This window comes from Cervus elaphus, chromosome 15, assembly GCF_910594005.1.
Source record: "Cervus elaphus chromosome 15, mCerEla1.1, whole genome shotgun sequence".
NCBI classification, from domain to species: Eukaryota; Metazoa; Chordata; class Mammalia; order Artiodactyla; family Cervidae; genus Cervus; species Cervus elaphus.
In genome coordinates this window covers 45,442,542-45,463,880 of record NC_057829.1, presented here as the reverse complement: position 1 = coordinate 45,463,880, position 21,339 = coordinate 45,442,542, and the positions used below count along the sequence as shown (strand labels likewise).

General features: G+C 39.1%; 1 pseudogene; it reads right to left on the bottom strand.

Moving 5' to 3' along the window:
* Positions 1-20,818: 20,818 nt before the first annotated feature.
* LOC122708763 lies at positions 20,819-21,130 on the bottom strand (annotated as a pseudogene).
* Positions 21,131-21,339: the final 209 nt, after the last annotated feature.

The following is a 21,339-nucleotide window of genomic DNA, read 5'->3' as shown; positions in this document are numbered from 1 at the left end:
CATACATTGACATGAATCAGCCATGGATTTACATGTATTCCCCATCCCGATCCCCCCTCCCACCTCCCTCCCCACCCCATCCCTCTGGGTCTTCCCAGTGCACCAGCCCCAAGCACTTGTCTCATGCATCCAACCTGGGCTGGTGATCTGTTTCACCCTAGATAATATACATGTTTCGATGCTGCTCTCTCACTTTCTCCCATAGAGTCCAAAAGTCTGTTCTGTACATCTGTGTCTCTTTTTCTGTTTTGCATATAGGGTTATCGTTACCGTCTTTCTAAATTCCATATATATGCCTTAGTATACTGTATTGGTCTTTATCTTTCTGGCTTACTTCACTATGTATAATGGGCTCCAGTTTCATCCATCTCATTAGAACTGATTCAAATGAATTCTTTTTAATGGCTGAGTAATATTCCACAGTGTATATGTACCACAGCTTCCTTATCCATTCGTCTGCTGATGGGCATCTAGGTTGCTTCCATGTCCTGGCTATTGTAAAAAGTGCTGTGATGAACATTGGGGTGCACGTGTCTCTTTCAGATCTGGTTTCTTCGGTGTGTATGCCCAGAAGTGGTATTGCTGGGTCATATGGCAGTTCTGTTTCCAGTTTTTTAAGAAATCTCCACACTGTTCTCCATAGCGGCTGTACCAGTTTGCATTCCCAAACTTTTATAGCTTTTTCTCTAACATTGGCATCTTCAATGATGCAATCCTTCTAGACTTTCATGATGTCCTCTCTATAGGGGTTCTCATCCATAGTGTTGACAATCCTTGTGTCTAATAAGCCTTAAAGGTTCTTATGACACCACCACCCCCCAAATCTAGAGACTGAATTAGAGACATTGTGTTTGGGGGCCAGAAAATCACTTCAGTACCTTCAGTGTTGAACTCATGGGGTTCAAGGAGGCCAGAGGTACTGTCCAATTATCATAAAAAATTTTTAAAGTCAGTCCTTCACTGACACGATGGGTTTCCCTGGTGGCTCAGTCAGTAAAGAATTCACCTGCAATGTGAGACCTGTGTTCGATCCCTGGGTTGGGAAGATCCCTTGGAGAAGGGAAGGACTACCCATTCCAGTATTCTGGTCTGGAGAATTCCATGGATAGAGCAGCCTGACAGGCTGCAGTCCATACGGTCACAAAGAGCTGGACACGACTGAGCAACTGTCACTTTACTTCACTGACATGATACTTCCTGACTTCAGGAACAAAGCAACAATGGAACAAATTCAGAAAAAAGTTCTCATTGTCCAGGCCTTCTTGCACAATCAAAATATTAGCAGCTAGTGCTGCTTTTCCCTTCAAGGCTCAGGGTTAGCAGCTTTATATATAACAGCAGTACTGACCATAAACCCAACTGCATTCGCATGAAATAGTAATTAGCCTATCCCTTCCTGCCCTAAGTCCTGTTGCTCGCTTCTCTTCCTTACTAATAAATGTCCTTTGTGGCATTTTTCCCCAGAATCGGAAAAAATTCATCTGCATTAAAAACCTGGTCAGGCAAATATTCTTTCTCAACGATTTACTTAATGGCATCTGGGAACTAGTCTGCTGCCTCAGTCAGCAGAAGCTGCTTCTCCTGCTACCCTGACATTTAAGCCAAATCTCTTTCTAAAATTATCATACCACCTTTTGCTTGCATTAAATTCTCCAGCTTTAGATCCTCTGTCTTTTCTTGCTTTAAGTTAGCATATAATGACTTTGATTTTTCTTGAATCATAGTCTATAAGCATGCCTTTCTTAAAGCATTCCTGCTGCTACTGCTAAGTCACTTCAGTCGTGTCCGACTCTGTGTGACCCCATAGACAGCAGCCCATCAGGCTCTCCCGTCCCTGGGATTCTCCAGGCAAGAACACTGGAGTGGGTTGCCATTTCCTTCTCCAATGCATGCAAGTGAAAAGTGAAAGTGAAGTCGCTCAGTCGTATCCGACTCTTAGCGACTTCATGGACTGCAGCCTACCAGGCTCCTCCGTCCATGGGATTTTCCAGGCAAGAGTACTGGAGTGGGGTGCCATTGCCTTCTCCGAAAGCATTCCTACACCCACATAAAAACTAAGCTCCATTTTCAATACAAGAGCAAAGAGTGTTTCACAACAAGTGTGAAGGTTTTCACACCTGCTGGCATAACTACAGAAACAGCTTCATGAATTTGTTTTAAAAAAAAATGGGCCTTAAGCTGGATTCATTTATCTTTAAATGATGGGCCACTGCAGCTGTAGATCTCTATCTGTGGAATATACAAAGCAATTCAACCTCTTGTAACATCATGACTTTTCTCTGCTTCTTGGACGCACTTCTAGCATCACAAGTGCCACTTTGTATGGGCCTCATGGTATTATTCAAGGTTTATGGTATTGCACTAAATATGATGAAAAATATGTGAGAACTACAAGAAATCACTTTTTTACTGTGATACACAATTTACTTGAGACAAACTACTCACACTGAGATTAGCATTACATGGTGCTTTAAGGGAATACTTGCAACACTTGAGCTCACCACAGTAGCAACAGGAGGCAGCAGCTACAAAGTTATTACAGAAGTACAGTGCGTACTGCAGTAAATTTTATGCAATTATAGTTTAATGTTTTATCTTTACATTTCTCTCAACTGCAAATGACACCATGTCTGGTCTGTGTGTGCATAAAATTTAATAAATTTTAACTTTTTATAATAAATTTGTGATAAAACATACTAGTATCTACTTATATTTGATGTACTCATGACATACCTTTTTCTTTAATTTTTTGATATTTCTAAGCCCCATGGTTCATCTGGGAGTTTTTCTGACCTGTCACAAAATTCAAATATTTTCCCACCTATTTTATTTTATTTTTTTTTTCCACCTATTTTAAAAAGTCAGCTTAAGTAGACCCACTGAACAACCCCTGTTGTTTGAGGATAAACTAAATATCTTAATTTATATCCAAAAAATGTGAGAAATAACATTTGACTATCTTCTATTACCATAATAATACAATTGACTGTTTAAAACATAATGGTCAAATTTTAAAAGTTTAGCACTAAAGAAAAAGAAAAAAAGCCTGAGCAGCACAATCACCAGCTAATTGCATCTGCAGCCCCTTACCTGTACATCTGCAGCACTAAGTCAATGCTTATTTCCAACCACAGTAGAAAAGGCAAAGTATATCAGTTCTGCTTCTACTGTTTTCTGTTGCTGCTATCGATGTTGGCACTAAGTTCTTAAATTCTTTTCCTCTAATATTTCCTCTTCACCTCCTGAACCAAATGTTGATGGTGATCATGCTGATTAACTTTGTATATCAACTTGACTGAGCCATGGGGTCCTCAGATTATTTGATCAAGATTACTCTGTATGTTTCTATGAGGGTGTTTTTGGATAAGGTTAATATTTCAATTGGAAGTTTAGGTAATGCAGATTGCTCTCCCTAATGTGGGTAGGCCTCAATCAGTTAAAGGACTGAATAAAATAAAAAGGCTAACCCTCTCCCCAAGTAACACTGAATTCCTTTTACCTGACTTGACTGCAATCTGGGACGTCAACATTTTTCCTGACTGTGGATTTGAACTGAAATATTGGCAGTTCCTGGATCTCAAGTTTGCCAGTCTACGAGCAGAAACAACATTATTATCTCTCCTGGTTCTTGGGTCTTCAGGCTTGGGCTGGAACTAAACCATCAGCTCTCTTGGGTCTCCAATTTGCTGATTCACTCTGCAGCCCTTGGGACTTGCCCTCCTCCATTATCACATGTTAATTCTTTACAATAATTCCACATATGTAGTTATAGAAAGGAGATATACAGAGATACAGAGAGATATACATACAGATCTCTTATTAGTTCTATTTCTCTGGAGAACCCTAACTAACATAGTGGTGTTACAATTTTATTGATACAATCCTCAAACCAAAGATTTGTGCACTACTTGCAGAAGACATGGGTTATTTCCAGTAGCAAATTTAAGACCCCAATTTATTTTTATTTCTAATATGTTTGCAGGCCCTTGATGTTTCACACAACCATTTGAGAAAAAATTACCTTTAACCAAAAAACTGTGGCAATGGAGATATAAATTTGAGTTTCAAGATGATAAAATTATCCCCAAATTTCCACCTGCAATTCAGCTTTCATTGAATTTATACTCATTTTACTAGCTTTCCTGGAGTAGAACAGTAGGAAGATCAAGCAAGCCTTTTGTAACAAATACCTTCCTTCAAGAAATTTCAGCAAGTTCTGGCAAAAAAATCAACTATTTTCTCTAAGGCCAATACTGCTTCTTCATAATTCTATCCTGGTATTAGTAAACCAATAAGTTCATAGCTATATAAGTAATGTTAACTGCAAAATACAGTATTAAAGCTATTTGTCTCAAACAGTTTTTTATATGTAATTACAGCTATTCCAAATTATTTGAATATCATAAGGCAGCCATGAAATTTCTTACATATCATGCAGTCTGTCTATGGCTGAAGAATAAAAGAGACCCATTATCTCTCTAGCTATGACCAGTAATTCTGGAGTATCTTCTACGCTGGGTTTTCTTTCTGAACACCGAAATGAAAAGTATGCATAAACATGAAAGGCTTCCCATATCCTTCACAGCCCTCACAAGTGCATGTAACCATCAGTAACATTTCTATGATGTTAAAATACATATGCAGTTACTCAGTTTCCCAAAAGCTAAGCCATACAGCAGATGTGCGAAAGTACGGAAACAAGACTAAAGCCAATATTTACTGCATCCCTAAAGTCAGGCTGGGAGACTAACTCAATTAGCCAAAAATATAAGAAAAACTGGTCCACCCTGTCTCTTGGATCGAGCACTTGCCTAAAGTATTTAGTAAGTAATGACTCAGATCCCTGGGTGGTGATCAGCGCTACTAGAAGTGAACCACAGCTAATGCCCAATGACAGTGCACCATGAGGACATTCCAGGGATTACATGGGCAAGAAAGAATCCACAACAGATCTTCTGGTTATAGCCACAGATTAAATGACAGTTTCCTTTAACAAGAGAAGGGTCAATAAGTAACTGAGTTACAGATCAGATTATCTTACTTACAAGGTGACTGATGTATTCCTACACACACCCCATGTTTCTACATCCGCTCTTAAAGGACACATACTACAACCTGGCAACAAAAGAAGAGGATACTGATGGCAATATCAAGGCTTTTCTAAAATCTCTCTTTAATTTCAGCTTATAAATGAAAATGAACTCAACTTGACTAAAAAACAAAAATAGGAGATAAAATGGTTACTTGTCATAATCACATGGAAAAATGATGTCTAAAAGTAAAATATCCCATGATTTGGGAAAGGTGAGCAGTTCCCACGATGAAAACTTTACTCCTCTTTTTAATTTGGTTGTGACTAAAAGTAACCTGCAATTAAACTCAGGGCAGGTAAATGATTAATTGCTAAATTTTTTAACCAACTGAGCCATTTAGATAAGAAAAAAGGGGCTTATCTTTTAAATGCTGCATTCATTTTAGACATTTTGCTTCAATGATTTTGAGAAGTAAGACATTTATGTGCTTTTATGGGCTCTGTGATAAAATTTTATACAAAAATGCTATAATATGCATTTGCTTTACTATGAGAACAGCTCTTGTATCATTCAAAGGGGACCATAAGTCACAATTACCACTTCTTTCTACTTGCCAAGTTATCTAGGTTATTTTCTTTGAGAAACCATAAGTCTACCTGATTGACCAAAGTGAAGTGAAGTGAAGTCGCTCAGTCATGTCCAACTCTCTGCGATACCGTGGACTGTAGCCCACCAGCCTCCTCCATCCATGGGCTTCTCCAGGCAAGAATACTGGAGTGGGCTGCCATTTCACTAAATCTATTAGAATCAACAGCTGAAGTTGAGTATGGGTAAATTTAACTTCTCCTGGGTCATTACAAATTTGTCACTTGTGAATATACTTACTTCCTTATTAATAAAATCTATGTTCGGGAAGCAAATTTAGAAATCATGGATAAATAAATAGAAAAACACAGACACAAAATAAACGACTTAAATTCTACCATTAAGACTGATTGAAGGCAAGAGGAAAAGGGGACAACAGAGGATGAGATGGTTGGATGGCCGTCAATAACTCAAAGGACATGAGTTTGAGCAGACTCTGGGAGATGGTGAAGGACAGGGAAGCCTGGTGAGCTGTAGTCCATGTGATCGCAAAGAGTCAGACACAACTGAGTGACTGAACAACAAAGACAGTAACTGAGTAAACAACAGGTTTACAAAGCTATAGTGATGAATAACCAAAATATTGTTAAGCAAAATAAATCTGACACAGAAAAGTACATATGATTCCATTTTATCAAGTTCAAATAAGTAAAATCATCTCTTAAGAATAAGCACAGTGGCTGCATATGAGGGTACTAAATGGGAGAAGGCACAGGAGAATTTTCTGAAGTAATGAAAATGTAAATATTCCATATTTTTATAAGATATGGGTAACACAGTTCTATGAATTTGTAAATCTCATCAAATTTCACACTTTAGATCTACGCAATTCATTACACATGAGTTATATTTTAATCAAAAACATGATGCTGTTAATGGATTTTCCAGGAGAGCCAAATTATTTACATCATTTTATTTTGTTGTCAGGTTATTTATAAACTTTTTTTTAAAGCTTACTTTAAAATTATACGCATAAAAGCTTTATCAGAATACTATTAATCTTTATTTTAAAAGTGAATTTTAGGACTACTAGCCATTTATTTGTAAGTTGGACACAACAATGTTACTAGAAGAACTTTAAATGATCCCACCACCACCCTGTTTAAACAAGTTATCTTGTGGTTATTTGAATCTAGCAGAATAACTACTTATTGTCCTATAATTAATTAGGCATGTGAGCCAATATGAATGAGCCAAATTCAGTCAACTGTCATTTAAATATTTGCTACATCAATTTAATTTCTAGCAGTATTAGTATCAATACCCAACATAGATTAACCATGTATAAAATTCTTTCACACCTGTTATCTTACTTAGAGCTCTTAACAACTCAATAGAATAGGTACTTTCAGCCCTCCTGACCTGATATGAAAATGTGCAATCTGTGAGGTTTAAGAGATGTTTCAGAGAAAATGTGTAGCCATCAAGTATCAGAGTTAAGATTCAGAGATCCGTTTCCATGCTTAGTGCTCCATCCAACACTGGATCTGCCTAGTGTATGCAAACAAGGTTTTTTCTCAACAAATTCATAAAAGCAAGAAGAGAAGTGAGAAACTAAAGACAGCAGCCACGTCTTAAATCATAGACTAACAAAATATTTGAAAAAAACTTTTAATATGACTTTAGTAAAAGATCTATACAAAACAAAATTGTTTAAGCCTCAAAAGATAACAGTAACATTTACCTATTTTCTAATCTTTACCTATGATATTTTTATAAAGTTTTATTTTATTACATAGCTTTTTCCATATCCTGCTAATTTAAATTAACTGCATATGGTATACTCATTGCCACTGAATTAACTATTTTTTTACAAAAAGCATTTTAACAGCTACATGCCATTCTACTGTATGGGTATGCTATAAAATATTTAACCATGGAATTATCTATTTCTAATTTGATGATGGGTATCTTTTTTAAGTTTTAAAAAATCAATGATGATTCAAGTTTCGTTGACTATTTCTCTTAATTACTGAAAGTCATAGAACTGGTAGAGATTAAATTATTCACCAAAGTCTATTCTCCCCTTTCTTCCTGGAAACATAGCTGGGGACCAACTACATTCTCCAATTCCCTTGCTTCTAAGTGTGGAATGTAACCAGAAGAATATGTGCCACGCCAGGCCTTAACTGTAAAACATTGCACATATGCTTCCCTCCATTCATCTCTCCCCAAACACATCCCATCCACACATGCCTCAACTGAAACCAAAAATTCCCAGCAACCCAGGTGGGAATTGATTAAAGCATTCCCAGCTTTAATCAAAACAGATGACGACGTACCCTAGAATAGCTCACTGACTTGAAAGGAACCCGATTTCCTGAATGACTGAGTGGAAGATCACTTCTCCACGCCATTCCAAGACAACTGTGAGGAAAAAGAATGTACCATGATCCTCAGTATCTGAAGGTTCCATATCCTCAGATTCAACCAACCACAGATTATATACCATTGCTATAACCTACAGCTGATTGAATACATGAATGAGGATCCACAGACACTGAGGGCCACCTATGAGACTTGAGCATCCACAGGTTTTGGTATACTGAAGTAGGACTGTATTTGTTCTTTATGAGTAACTTTTTATTGGCTCTCTTTGTTACAGTAGCAATTATACCTAACTCACCTTCTACTCGTCCAGTGGTGGTTTCTCTACAGTAAACAGTAATCCCATTTTAACTTGGTCTGTAATTAATTGCAAATTGGAACTTCCTAAAGTCTTTAGACCTATGTAAAGCAACTCAATCATAACTTCCATTTCTGCATCTAGTGGTAATAATATGGACTAAGCAACATTCCTTTCACCACAAATAAGGTTCTCAATATTACCTGCTTCCTCTAGAGTTTACTGACATCTGACAAAACAAGGCAATACTGACCCTCAACTTAAGAAGCTCACTAGCCCTGTCACTGATATTAAGTTGATATTCATATAATAGTAGTAGATATGTACAAAGAAGCCCTGGAAGTCAAGTTAAGGGTCTTCTTTTCACAAATACAGAAACTGATGTCCAGAGAGGTTAGAAGTCTGCCAAGAGTACACAGATATAGATGCCACTGAAGTACCAAAATTAGAACTCAAATCCTGATCTAGTCAAGATTATGTTCACTGTTCCAAAATACACTAGCATAAAGAAAAATTCTTTTCCAAATGTTCTGACTTTTGAATATCCAGCCATATTTCTTTTTCCCCAATGTTATGCTTCTTTGAAGTCAGGCACACTGCAGTCCAGCACACAGTCCAACCAGTTATTCCATGCTGAGTGATAGCCATTCAATGATCAGTTATTACACAACCACTATGAATTTAGCACTAGTGAATCAGACACAATTTTTAGGGAAACAAGTATCTGGAAAGCAAGAAATTATAATAAAATCTTTTGAATGTGAAGAGCTATGCAGTAGGGGAGGGGAATACAAAATGTTTATGGTTTTATATAATCAGAAACCCTAACCCAGTCTTAATGGTCATGGAAGGCTTCCTGGAATGGGTGCCATGAAGCTGATTCCTAACAATGTATAGATGATAGACAAAGAAGTGATACTGGAAGCACCACATATAATGGAACTCTAGACAAACCACAATTTAACATCTGTGCCCATTTCTTTCGAATGCTTTACCTTCTTACCTTCTCCATATTCTTTCCCGTATTCTAATTTCTATTCTATGTAGGGAGATAATAGTAGTCATAACCATGAGGGGGTAAATGCAAAACCCTTACAATACCACAGACTTCAATTTAAATTAAAATTTGGGGCAATAACTTCATTTTACTGCTGATTTACAATTCTTCTTTACCACCACATTAATGTTCTCTACAAAACTGAAATATATGATGCTGAAAATATCCATGTTTTTCATGCATGAGGACCAGGATTTTAAAACTTTAAAACTTGTCTCTGTAGTTACTTAAAAGATTGATGAAGCTTGTGATATCTATATGGATGGAAAAGGTAAACAGACCTGCAACAGGGTCTCTGGGTCATGCAATCATCTGATTCACCAATGCCTAGAGTTAAACAAGGAACTCTCCTGATTGATAGCATAGGTGCAAATTATTTCACATAACACTGGCCTTTCAAAAAAACCTCTTTATTATCATTTTAGAGGTTTGCTGCATTTTATTAAATGTTTAAACAACTATGAAGATGATCTATGCTCCATATTTAAATCTGTTAAAGCATTACCAATAAAACTTTTCAAACAGTTTAATAATACAATCACAAGGTTATATCATTAATGAATTTTTAGTATATGTAACAATGATGTACAAAATACTAATGTGTCAATATAATGAAGTCTTTTCAAGGATGTACAGATATATACTAAAAATTCATTAATGATATAATCTTGGGATATCAATTTGAAACATTCCAACCTGACATAACAATTTTAAATAAAGACTAGAAGCATGAAATGGACCAAAATTAAATATTTTCTACCCATTACTGAATAAGAGGCAATTTATTAATGATGCATACCAAAGTAACTCTTTTGAAAAGATATGGAGAAAATCTTTTCAATTATGTATTAATATTATGAAAAGCAACTGAATGAAAAAAATTTAAGAGATCAATATTAGGATAGTCCAATTTTAAGACAAGTTTACCCAATGCAAAAGCCTCATTAAGAAATCCTTAAAGTCACAGATGTAATAACACCATCATAAAGATGCAGGTCTCATGAATCAAACATTTGTTTCATAGGAAGAAGTACACTCAAAGAGCAGGATATTTTAAAGATTTAAGAATTAAAGTCACAAAAAAAAATAAAATTAAAAAAAGAATTAAAGTCACCATTTTACAAATAGCAAAATGTAATAACAACAACATCCTGAAAAAGTGAAAACATCCCACCCAGAGTGTAATAAAATGGTTGATTATTAAATACCCCTTTCTAATACACCTTTTGAACAACAAGCCTTCAATATCATAAGCAGCCTTTTGGGAACTATACAATTTATTGTCAGGCTTAATGTAAGCATTAAGCATTTCCTGCTGTCAACATCACCCAAACGTCTACAACCCTACCTGCTCCAAAGTCCCAAATGGTCAGGGTTCCTGTGGGTATTACTCCTATCAACAGTCCTGTGTTATTCTGATTACCCCATATCAGTTCCCATATCAGTCCTCTCTTATGACCCCAGCTATTACTCCAAATTCAACTGCACACTTTATTTGACTCTTTCATCAGTCTCAGAGTATATCCAGATGGCAGTCAGCTGTGTAGCTTGTCTGGAGCCACCCTATGCATCTATCTGATCTTGCTTTGAAAATGCTGACACATTTCTGCCTATTAACACCAAGGTGAGCCAAGGCCCCTCCAGGCTCATGCTGAGCAAGAAAAAAACCTGTAGGAGTGGTTTCTTACCTCTAGTGTAACCACTGTCACTTCTAATATAGTAATTAAAAGAAATGTAAAGAACAGAGTTAAAAACGCTTGTATACATAACAAAATCTGTAATTAGACCTAAGGCATGCTGTAGTCCATGGGGATCACAAAGAGTCACACACGACTTAGCAACTGGACAACAGCAGGGAGTCCCTTAGGGTTTAGGTGGGAGCGGGGGCGGTGCGGGGAGCACTAGCCTCAGGAACACCGCCTGGTGCGGAAAGACAAGCAGATTACCCAACAAGCAAGAGAGCCTGATGACCCGAGCAGGCACACAGGAGCGAAATGCGCATGCACTTACCTTGATGACTCAGCATCCAGGCTCCTGGGATCAGTCTCCCGGTATGGATCACGTAAGGATAGGCCAGGCACAGGCGAAGACTTCTGGGGGACAAATTGGGCAGCCAGGGTCCTTTCCCGCTCCAAACACGAGTTGCTAATTCCCCTGAAGCCAAACATCACAGGAACTCCGTAGCCTCCTCGGCCTGGGAGCAGGACGGGGGCGGGGAGCGCGGGGAGCTCACTCCTGAGACACGCCTGGGAGACGCCGTCTGGCTCAACGACCTTCACTCTGTACCAGGATGCAGTCCAGTCCGTGGAACCGCTGGCCCAGCAAGATGGCTGGCTGGGTGAGGGCAGCCCACCTCCAGGCAGAGCTGGAGGTCCTGGTGGCCGAGGTTAGGTGAGCGGAGTGCCCTCCACAGGCGCGTGCTGTGTCGCTCCGCTTCCAGGCTCTTCAGGAAGGGTCATAGATCCAGGCGGGTGGGGATAGACCGCCACAAGTTGGGACTTCTGGGGACACATCAGCTGTCTGCATCCAACACATTCCAGAACAGAGTTGCTGATTCCCCTGAAGCCAGAATTCACAGGATTTCTGAGGCCTTTATAAGGCTGCAGGAGGTGGGAGGCAGCCAGAAATCAAGATTGTCAGGCAGGCCCCAAGTTCCCTTAGAACAACAGTGTCACAAGCGGTCTGACGGTGGCCACCGCGCACTGCAGGAACTGCTGGTCCAGAAAGCCTGCTTGGTGGGCGCTGCCCAGTCATACCTCGCCCGTGGACACACCCTGAAGACTGAGGCTGCCGCATGCACGCCGAAAATGCTGTGCGTGGGCGCGGACGCAGCCTCGGCCCCAGGGCTTCCTGGGGTACATCCTCGTGTTCTGGCCACGTGGGAATTAACTGGCCACAGATGGGGGCTTTTCGGAGCCACACCCGGCTCAGGGTGAATCGCGCTCCTAAAGAGGTGCTATTTCCCCTGAAGCCAGATCACCTGCGCTCATGCTAGCACACAGTCCCGGGAGTCCAATGATGAGAGACACCTGAGAGATCTGCAGACACAGAGGGCTTTGTGTATCTTCCCCGAAGGGGACCTTACGTGGTCTGGGTTCCAACTAACCTTCCTGTTTCAGGAATGAAAAAAAAAAAAAAAACAGACAAGAGGGAAGGAGGGAGAGAGGAGAGAGAGAGAAGGAGGCAGGGAGGGAGAAGGAAAACACAATCTACTGGCCATTCGTGTATTTACTGTATTAAGCTAACCCAGACACCCCTAGAGGGCCATAGCTACTAAAACAGGAATGGATCTGGCATGGGTAGTAATAGTCAGAAACTACAATTATGATTTGCTGTGTGTGTGTGTGTGTGTGTTTTTTTAAGGAAAGTGCTAAGTAATGACCTTAAAGACATGCATGATTATTGTCTTCATTTAATAACATCAGAACAGTATTAGTGAAGCTGAGCAATTTGCCCAATATCATACAGCAAGTAGGAAGACATGGGAATTTACCCCCAAGCCCATTCTTATGTCCATTCTGACGCTTTTAGTCATCCACTGATTAAGTATTTATGGAGAAATCTGTTATATCCCTGACCCTTTTCTAGATGCTGTAGACACAGTAGTGAATAAGACAGATTCCATGGAGGTGGTATTTTAAGATGGTGTAGGAGTAAAGCTAAAAGAAAATTATATATACATTTATAGAGAGATGATATATAGATAATTTATGTATAAATATGTATGTACACTTAAAACACACACCAAAATATTTTTTTTTTCAGGAAATATAAAGGCTAAGCAGAGATTTAGTAGAAAGTGACTGGAAAACCACGTCAGACAGGTTAGACAGGGAAAGTATCTCTGAGGAGTCTGGACTTTAAACTGAGACAGGGATGATAGAACCAGTCATCTGAACATCAGAGGTAGAACCACAGTGCAGAATTCCTAAGGCAGACGTGAAGTCAGCTTTGTCTGTGCATGCTAAGTCACTTCAGTCGTGTCCAACTCTTTGCAATCCTGTGGCCTATAGCCCACCAGGCTCCTCTGTCCATGGGATTCTCCAGGCAAGAATACTGGAGTGGATTGCCATGCCCTCCTCCAGGGGATCTTCCTGACCCAAAGATCGAACCCAGATCTCTGAAGTCTCCTGCATTGGCAGGCAGGGTTCTTTACCACTAGCGCCACTTGGGAAACCCCAGGTTTGCCTAAGCACCAGAATAAGGACAGTATGACTATAACAGAGCAGGGAGGCAGAAGGAAGGGGACAGGATAAGGATTCAGAATTTAATTCTAAATGTAATAGAAAGAAGCCACTGGTTGTTTTAAACAGGAAAGTGACATTCCAGGTACTGTGTAGATAACAGATTGTATGTAGCACACAGGAGACAGTCTAGTTAGGCATGGATTAGGCTCATCTAGGGCATCCCTAATAGCTCAGTTGGTAAAGAATCCACCTGCCAATGCAGGAGACCCTGGTTCGATTCCTGGGTTGGGAAGACCCGCTGGAGAAGGGATAGGCTACCCACAGTACTCTTGGGCTTCCCTTGTGGCTCAGCTGGTAAAGAATCTGCCTGCAATGCTGGAGACCTGGGTTCGATTCCTGGGTCGGGAAGATCCCCTGGAGTAAGGGCAAGGCTACCCATTCCAGTATTCTGACTTGGAGAATTCCATGGACAGCATAGTCCATGGGGTTGCAAAGAATCAGATACAACTGAGTGACTTTCACTAGGCTCACCTAAGAGGGAAATGATGGTAGTTTGGACTAAGATGCTAATGGTAAAAAATTAAATCAAAAAGGTAAATTCTGGATGTGTAGATAGAGACACGGAGTTTATGGTCCTAGCTCCCTACTGAATGAACATCCTAAAAATCACTATGAAGACAACAGCACTGTCATCATCCATGAAATAGTTCTACTTTAGCAGACTCAGCAAAGAGCTAATATCCTATCAAATTTTGGTTTGAGGTGGTATAGAGTCCTTGGGGAAATTACTCCTACATGTCAACACCATTATACTATTTGCTGTGTTCATCAATGATGCTGTACTATAATGGTAGAAATAAAATTAAAGTGAAATAAAACCTTAAAAACTCTAATCATCTTAATAAACACATATTTTAGTTCCTCCAAGCATTTTATTGCATGATTTTAAATATAAGAGTAAGACTCAGAAACCAAACTATCCTTCTTTAAATTGCCTCCCTCAGTGCATTTTGTAATATATGAGAGTTCTGTAAATCTCTTCAAATGATGCAAGGAAAGAACTAATGAAGAATATTGGCTCCTTATTCCTGTGTGTTTACAGAGGTCCCATTTTCCTTTATGGGCTTTTAATGAAGTTTAAGCAAAGTGATTCCCAACAAAGTGAGAAATTGTCAGTACAATTTTGAATTTAAACCAGGGCATTAAATGGTTTTATAACTCTCAGGAAAAACACATCCATAGGTAAAGTTGCTATCATCCTACTTGATAGGTATATCATAAGAAATTACTTTTACATAAATATGATTAGTGAGATCCTATAAAATCACAATCTAAGTTGAAGATTTCAGCATTCTTCTTTCACTACCAAGACTAATGAAGTGGTAAAAATGAAAGTCACTCAGTTGTGTCTGACTCTTTGAGACCCCGTGGACTGAATTCTCCAGGCCAGAATGCTGGAGTGGGGTAGCCTTTCCCTTCTCCAGGGGATCTTGCCAACCCAGGGATTGAACCGAGGTCTCCCACATTGCAGGAGAATTCTCTACCAGCTGAACCACCAGGGAAGCCCAAGAATCCTGGAATGGGTAGCCTATCCCTTCTCCAGCGGATCTTCCGGACCCAGGAATGGAACCACGGTCTCCTGCATTGCAGGCGGATTCTTTACCAACTGAGCTATCAGGGAAGCCCATGTGGTTATTCTCACCACACCCAAACTCCATGTAGAGTTTCCATCTTATCTTTAAAAGTACATTTACTGAAATGTGCTTAAAGTTTTTCTACTCATTCTGCTTCCTTTGTCCTGCTTATAGTCATTTATCTTATAGAATTTCAGTGGTTCCATTCCCTACATGCTTAACCTCGTGATCTGAGTGGGTAATTTATAAACATGTATTATTAATGTACAGTTTGTGCTTTATTTGTGTTTCTGTTCCTCTCTTTCTTCTGAAACTGGTATTGTTCTTGATTTGAGAAATTTTGAGCTGGTAAAGACTTAAATGTTATTTATATATACTGGTTCCTCACCTACCTCTTCAGAGCAGTTCCTCAGAGCTGAGAGGCTGTTTCCCAGGCTATTATCCTCAGTAAGCTTCCTGAATAAAACTGAAACTCACAACTATTGCATTGTGTATTTCTCTTTCAGGTGACAGTTTGCACTAGGTGAAAAATGGTTACTGAGCATTGAAATATGATTGGTCAAACTTGAGAGGTGCTGTAAGTTTACAATTCACACCAGATTTGGAAATGTTAATTGTTTAGTTGCTAAGTCATGTCCAACTCTTGCAACCCCATGAACTGTAGCCCTCAGGCTCCTCTGTTCATTACATTTAATAAAATACATACCTAAAGCTGATTCATCTGTTTCTTTCTACTTTTTCAATGTGGCTACTAGAAAATTTAAAATTACATATATGGCTTGCATTTGTGGCTCTTTCACCTAGCATATTTTCAGCTTGCTGAAATTTCAGATAAAGCACATACCTTAGATCAAATCCCTATGGCATATGAGGTTTCTTTATCACTTGATTGAGACTTCTACTTCCAGTAATAGAAAATCATATCACACTATATTTTAATGGGCAATTGTTCACATAACTAGCTTATAACCCATCCAGTATCTAAATAATTTAAATTTTGCTCAGTATGTGTGTGTGTGCACATATTTTGAGAACCCATAATTTGCTCCCCTCACTGAAGAATTTTAAGTAGCCCTATTATCTTCTGCAGTCTATAAATGCACATTCTATTCTGTAACCTCACCCATTTTATAGATCAGTAGTTCTCAATCAATGATCCCTGCTACACCAGTGTACCATAAAGTTTTCATAACTGTGCCATAAAAATGTTGATCACTAAAAATTTGTGTTTGCAATAAACAGGCTGAAAACACCTCGTGTTTATATATTACATATATATATGTATATATATTATACATACATACATATATCTGTTATAGGGAGCATCGAGCTGAGAAAGCAGAACTGAAAAAGCATGTACACATTTTCATGCAGTGCTAAGAGGTATAACATAATATCAAGCAGGCACCAGGGAACCAGAACACACAAAAATGTTGCCTCACACGTGCATGTGAAAGTAGAATGCAGCTAAGACATTAAACTGTTCTATTCTAGTAAGACTACTCTAATAGGGAACTGGGAGAAAGGGTAACCAAGAGAAAAGATCAGTAACTATGATTGTCAATTATTTCAATCATAGTATTAAAAATTCTAGATTGGAAAGTGTGCCACAAACTTAAAAATATTGAGAATTACTGCTTTAGATTAAAATGTCACAGAAGAGGACCAGACTAGACTTATGGGACCCAGCACTGGAGAATTTACAAGAAGACATTGAACTTAATTGCTGTATGGTCTGAGTATAAATTCAGCCAATTTTGTCATAAGTCTATTTGTTATTATCTTTTCCATAACTGTAAAATATGTAACAAATTGTATAGTGTCTATAACATTCATCTCTTTAACCAGTAGACAATACTGTTTTTATGAAACCAGATTTAGCATTACCTATTTTACAGAAGCCTATAATAAACTATGGAAAAATCTGAAGGAGATGGGACCATCTGACCTGCCTCTTGAAAAACTTCTATGCAGGCCAGGAAGCAACAGTTAGAACTGGACATGGAACAACAGACTGGTTCCAAATAGGAAAAGGAATACGTCAAGGCTGTATATTATCACCCTGCTTATTTAACTTATATGCAGAGTACATCATGAGAAATGCTGGACTAGAGGAAGCACAAGCTGGAATCAAGATTGCCGGGAGAAATACCAATAACCTCAGATATGCAGATGACACCACCCTCATGGCAGAAAGTGAAGAGGAATTAAAAAGCCTCTTGATGAAAGTGAAAGAGAAGAGTGAAAAAGTTGGCTTAAAGCTCAACATTCAGAAAACAAAGATCATGGCAACTGGCCCCATCACTCCATGGCAAATAAATGGGGAAACAGTGGAAACAGTAGTTGACTTTATTTTGGGGGGACTCCAAGATCAATGCAGATGGTGATTGCAGACATGAAATTAAAAGATGCTTACTCCTTGCAAGGAAAGTTATGACCAACCTAGACAGCATATTAAAAAGCAGAGACATTACTTTGTCAACAAAGGTCCATCTAGTCAAGGCTATGGTTTTTCCAGTGGTCATGTATGGATGTGAGAGTTGGACTATAAAGAAAGCTGAGCGCCGAAGAATGATGCTTTTGAACTGTGGTGTTGGAGAAGACTCTTGAGAGTCCTTTGGACTGCAAGGAGATCTAACCAGTCCATCTTAAAGGAGATCAGTCCTGGGTGTTCATTGGAAGGACTGATGTTGAAGCTGAAACTCTAATACTTTGGCAACCTGATGAGAAGAGCTGACTCATTTGAAAAGACCCTGATGCTGGGAAGGATTGAGGGCAGGAGAAGGAGACGACAAAGGATGAGATGACTAGATGGCATCACTGACTCAATGGACATGGGTTTGGGTAGACTCTGGGAGTTGGTGATGGGCAGGGAGGCCTGGCATGCTGTGGTTCACGGGGTTGCAAAGATTGGGACATGACTGAGCGACTGAACTGATATTCATCTTTAATGGTTCCTTCTTTCTTTTATAACTGTTCCTAAGCTATTTAATAATCAGTTTCAATGTCTGGATCAACATTGAGCTTAGGAACTGAAGTTTTGGGGATTCAAATTTTCCTCTTTTTTGAAATTTGAAATATTTGTCCATTTCTAGAGTTTTGAAAGATTTAAAAAACAGTTTGGTGTGGTATTTTAAAAAGATACCCTCTCAAGCCAAACTAGCTCCAGCTTTGGCACTGTCTATAGCATTTTAAGCAAGTTACTTTACCATAAGACTTCAGTTTATTCATCAGTAAACTAAGAAAAATGAAACTACTTGCTGGGTATTTGCAAGGACAAATAGAACTTAAAATTGTGAACTGAGAGGCATTCAATGGATCTAATTATTAAAGAAAAAAAAACTGAAATGAACATTGTTTATGTAGATATATGCTATATCATTTTTAATCTATGAATGATTTAGCACAGCTTGTCATAACATGAGCAAAATGCTAATAATTTAGCATAGTTAGCTCCACGATTACAATTTTTTTAAATTACAGGTAACAAACCTATAAGTGTTTCAAGAGAGATCACATAGCTCAGAGAGAGAAAAGATCTTTCTGTGTTCAATCACTAACACGCTGGTAATGCTTGGGAAAATTTCTTCACATCTAGGAGCTTTGTTCTAAATTTTTAAAATTAAAATAATCATATCTACCTTCAAGATATATTTTAAGACATACAGAACATGCTATACAGCACATATCTGACACAGTGTTTCCCTGAAAAGAAAATAACAGTTGCTATTATTACCCTGGGATATGATTTTTATGGACTTGTTGATACAAATTTACTTGTTGTTCAGTCTCTCAGTTGTGTCTGACTCTGCCACCCCATGGACTGCAACATGCCAGGCTTCCCTGCCTTCACTATCTCCCTGAGTTTGCTCAAACTCATGTCCATTGAGTCAATGATGCCATTCAACTATCTCATCCTCTGTCTCCCCCTTCTCCTCCTGCCCTCAATCTTTCCCAGCATCAGAGTCTTTTCCAGTGAGTCATCTCTTCACATCGGTTGGCCAAAATATTGGAGATACAGCATCAGTCCTTCAAATGAATGGACTGGTTTGGTTAGGGTTGACTGGTTTGATTTCCTTGCAGTCCAGGGACTCTCAAGAGTCTTCTCCAGAATCACAATTCAACAGCATCCATTCTTTAGCACTCGGCCTTCTTTATGATCCAACTCTCATATCTGTATGACTACTGGAAAAACCAAAGCTGTGACTATACAGACCTTTGTCAGCAAAGTAATGTCTCTGCTTTTTAATATGCTGTCTAGGTTGGTCATAACTTTTCTTCCAAGGAGCAAGCGTCTTTTAATTTCATGGCTGCAGTCACCATCTATAGTGATTTGGGAGCCCAAGAAAATAAAGTCTGTCACTGTTTCTATTGTTTCCCCATCTATTTGTCATAAAGTGATGGGACCAGATGCCATGATCATAGTTTATTGAAGGTTGAGTTTTAAGCCAGCTTTTTCACTCTGTTCTTTCACCTTCATCAAGAGGCTCCTTAGTACCTCTTCACTTTCTGACATTAAGGTGGTGTCATCTGCATATCTGAGGTTATTGATATTTCTCCCGGCAATCTTGATTGCAGCTTGAGCTTCATCTAGCCCAGCTAGATGTCTCATGATGTACTCTGCATAGAAGTTGAATAACCAGGGTGACAATATACAGCCTTGACATACTCCTTTCCCAATTTGGAACCAGTCCATTGTTTCATGTCTGGTTCTAACTGTTGCTTCTTGACCTTCATACAGGTTTCTCATGAGGCAGGTAATGTGGTCTGGTATTCACACTTCCTTAAGAATTTTCACAGTTTGTTGTGATCCACACAGTCAAAGGCATTAATGTAGTCAATGAAACAGATGTTTTTCTGGAATTCCCTTGCTTTTTCTATGATCCAACAGATGTTGGCAATTTGATCTCTGGTTCCTCTGCCTTTTCTAAATTCAACTTGTACATCTGGAAGTTCTTGGTTCACATACTGTTGAAGCCTAGCTTGGAAAATTTTGAGAGTTACTTTGCTAGCATGTGAAGTGAGTGCAATTGTGTGGTAGTTTGAACATTCTTTGGCATTGCCCTTCTTTGGAATTGGAATGAAAACTGACCATTTCCTAGTCCTGTGGCCACTGCTGAGTCCTCCAAATTTGCTAGCCTATTGAGTGCAACACTTTCACAGCATCTTCTTTTAGGATTTGAAATAACTCAACTGGAATTTCATCACATCCACTAGCTCTGTTTGCAGTGATGCTTCCTGAGGCCCACTTGACTTCACACTGCAGGTTATCTGGCTCAAGGTGAGTGATAACACCATTGTGGTTATCTGGGTCATTAAGACCTTTTATTTAAATTTACAAAGTACTTTTTCTTATCGATTCTAGTTTCATAGAGTTTTATTATTTCTTTACTACTTCTTTTTTCCTTTCCAGTTCAAGCATCATTTTTTCAGCTCATGAATAAGTTATTTATTTAAGCCACCACCTCTCATAAGCAAAGGGATGCAAGATCAGCACAGTGGTCATCAAGTATAATAGTCATCACTGGATACAAGATGGTGAGGTTAAGGTCCTGTATACTTTTCTGGTCTATTTATGCAGAGTAATTGTCCAAACCAGTGCTGTGGTCCCCACTGGGTAGTGGCCCAGGTTCTCGTTATTCAACTTCATAGCCAGTTGGAACTGGATTCACACAAGGGTTATGGAATGAGTATGGTTACTATCTCCCCAGGGAAAGGACTTGGAAGGGGTAGGCTGTGAACTCAGGTCTCTTCTCTCTGTGGTGCAACTTTAGAAAGACATTCAGCATGCTCACTCCCATCCTGGGAAGTGCCACAAAGTAGGTGAGGGTCTTCCACAGGCAAGCTTCACCCTCTTCACCATTGCCACCCCTAGACATAGGCTGACTCAGCTGCAGCCAGGAACAACTTAGCAGCCCAGAAACCTGGGATCCAGCTGCCACTGCCATGTTCAATCTGGATCCTAAGATCACTTTTATGCCCCTATCCAGGTAACATCTGACTCCTGCCCTTCCCACATTTCTCATATCTAATTAGGCATCCAGCTCTACTCACTCAGCCTAAGTGATGTTTCTTGCCACAGCTCCTCCTCTCCTCTCCCACCACCACCGTCTGTGTTCAGATACTCATTGCCTGTCACCTAGACTATTAAAATAAA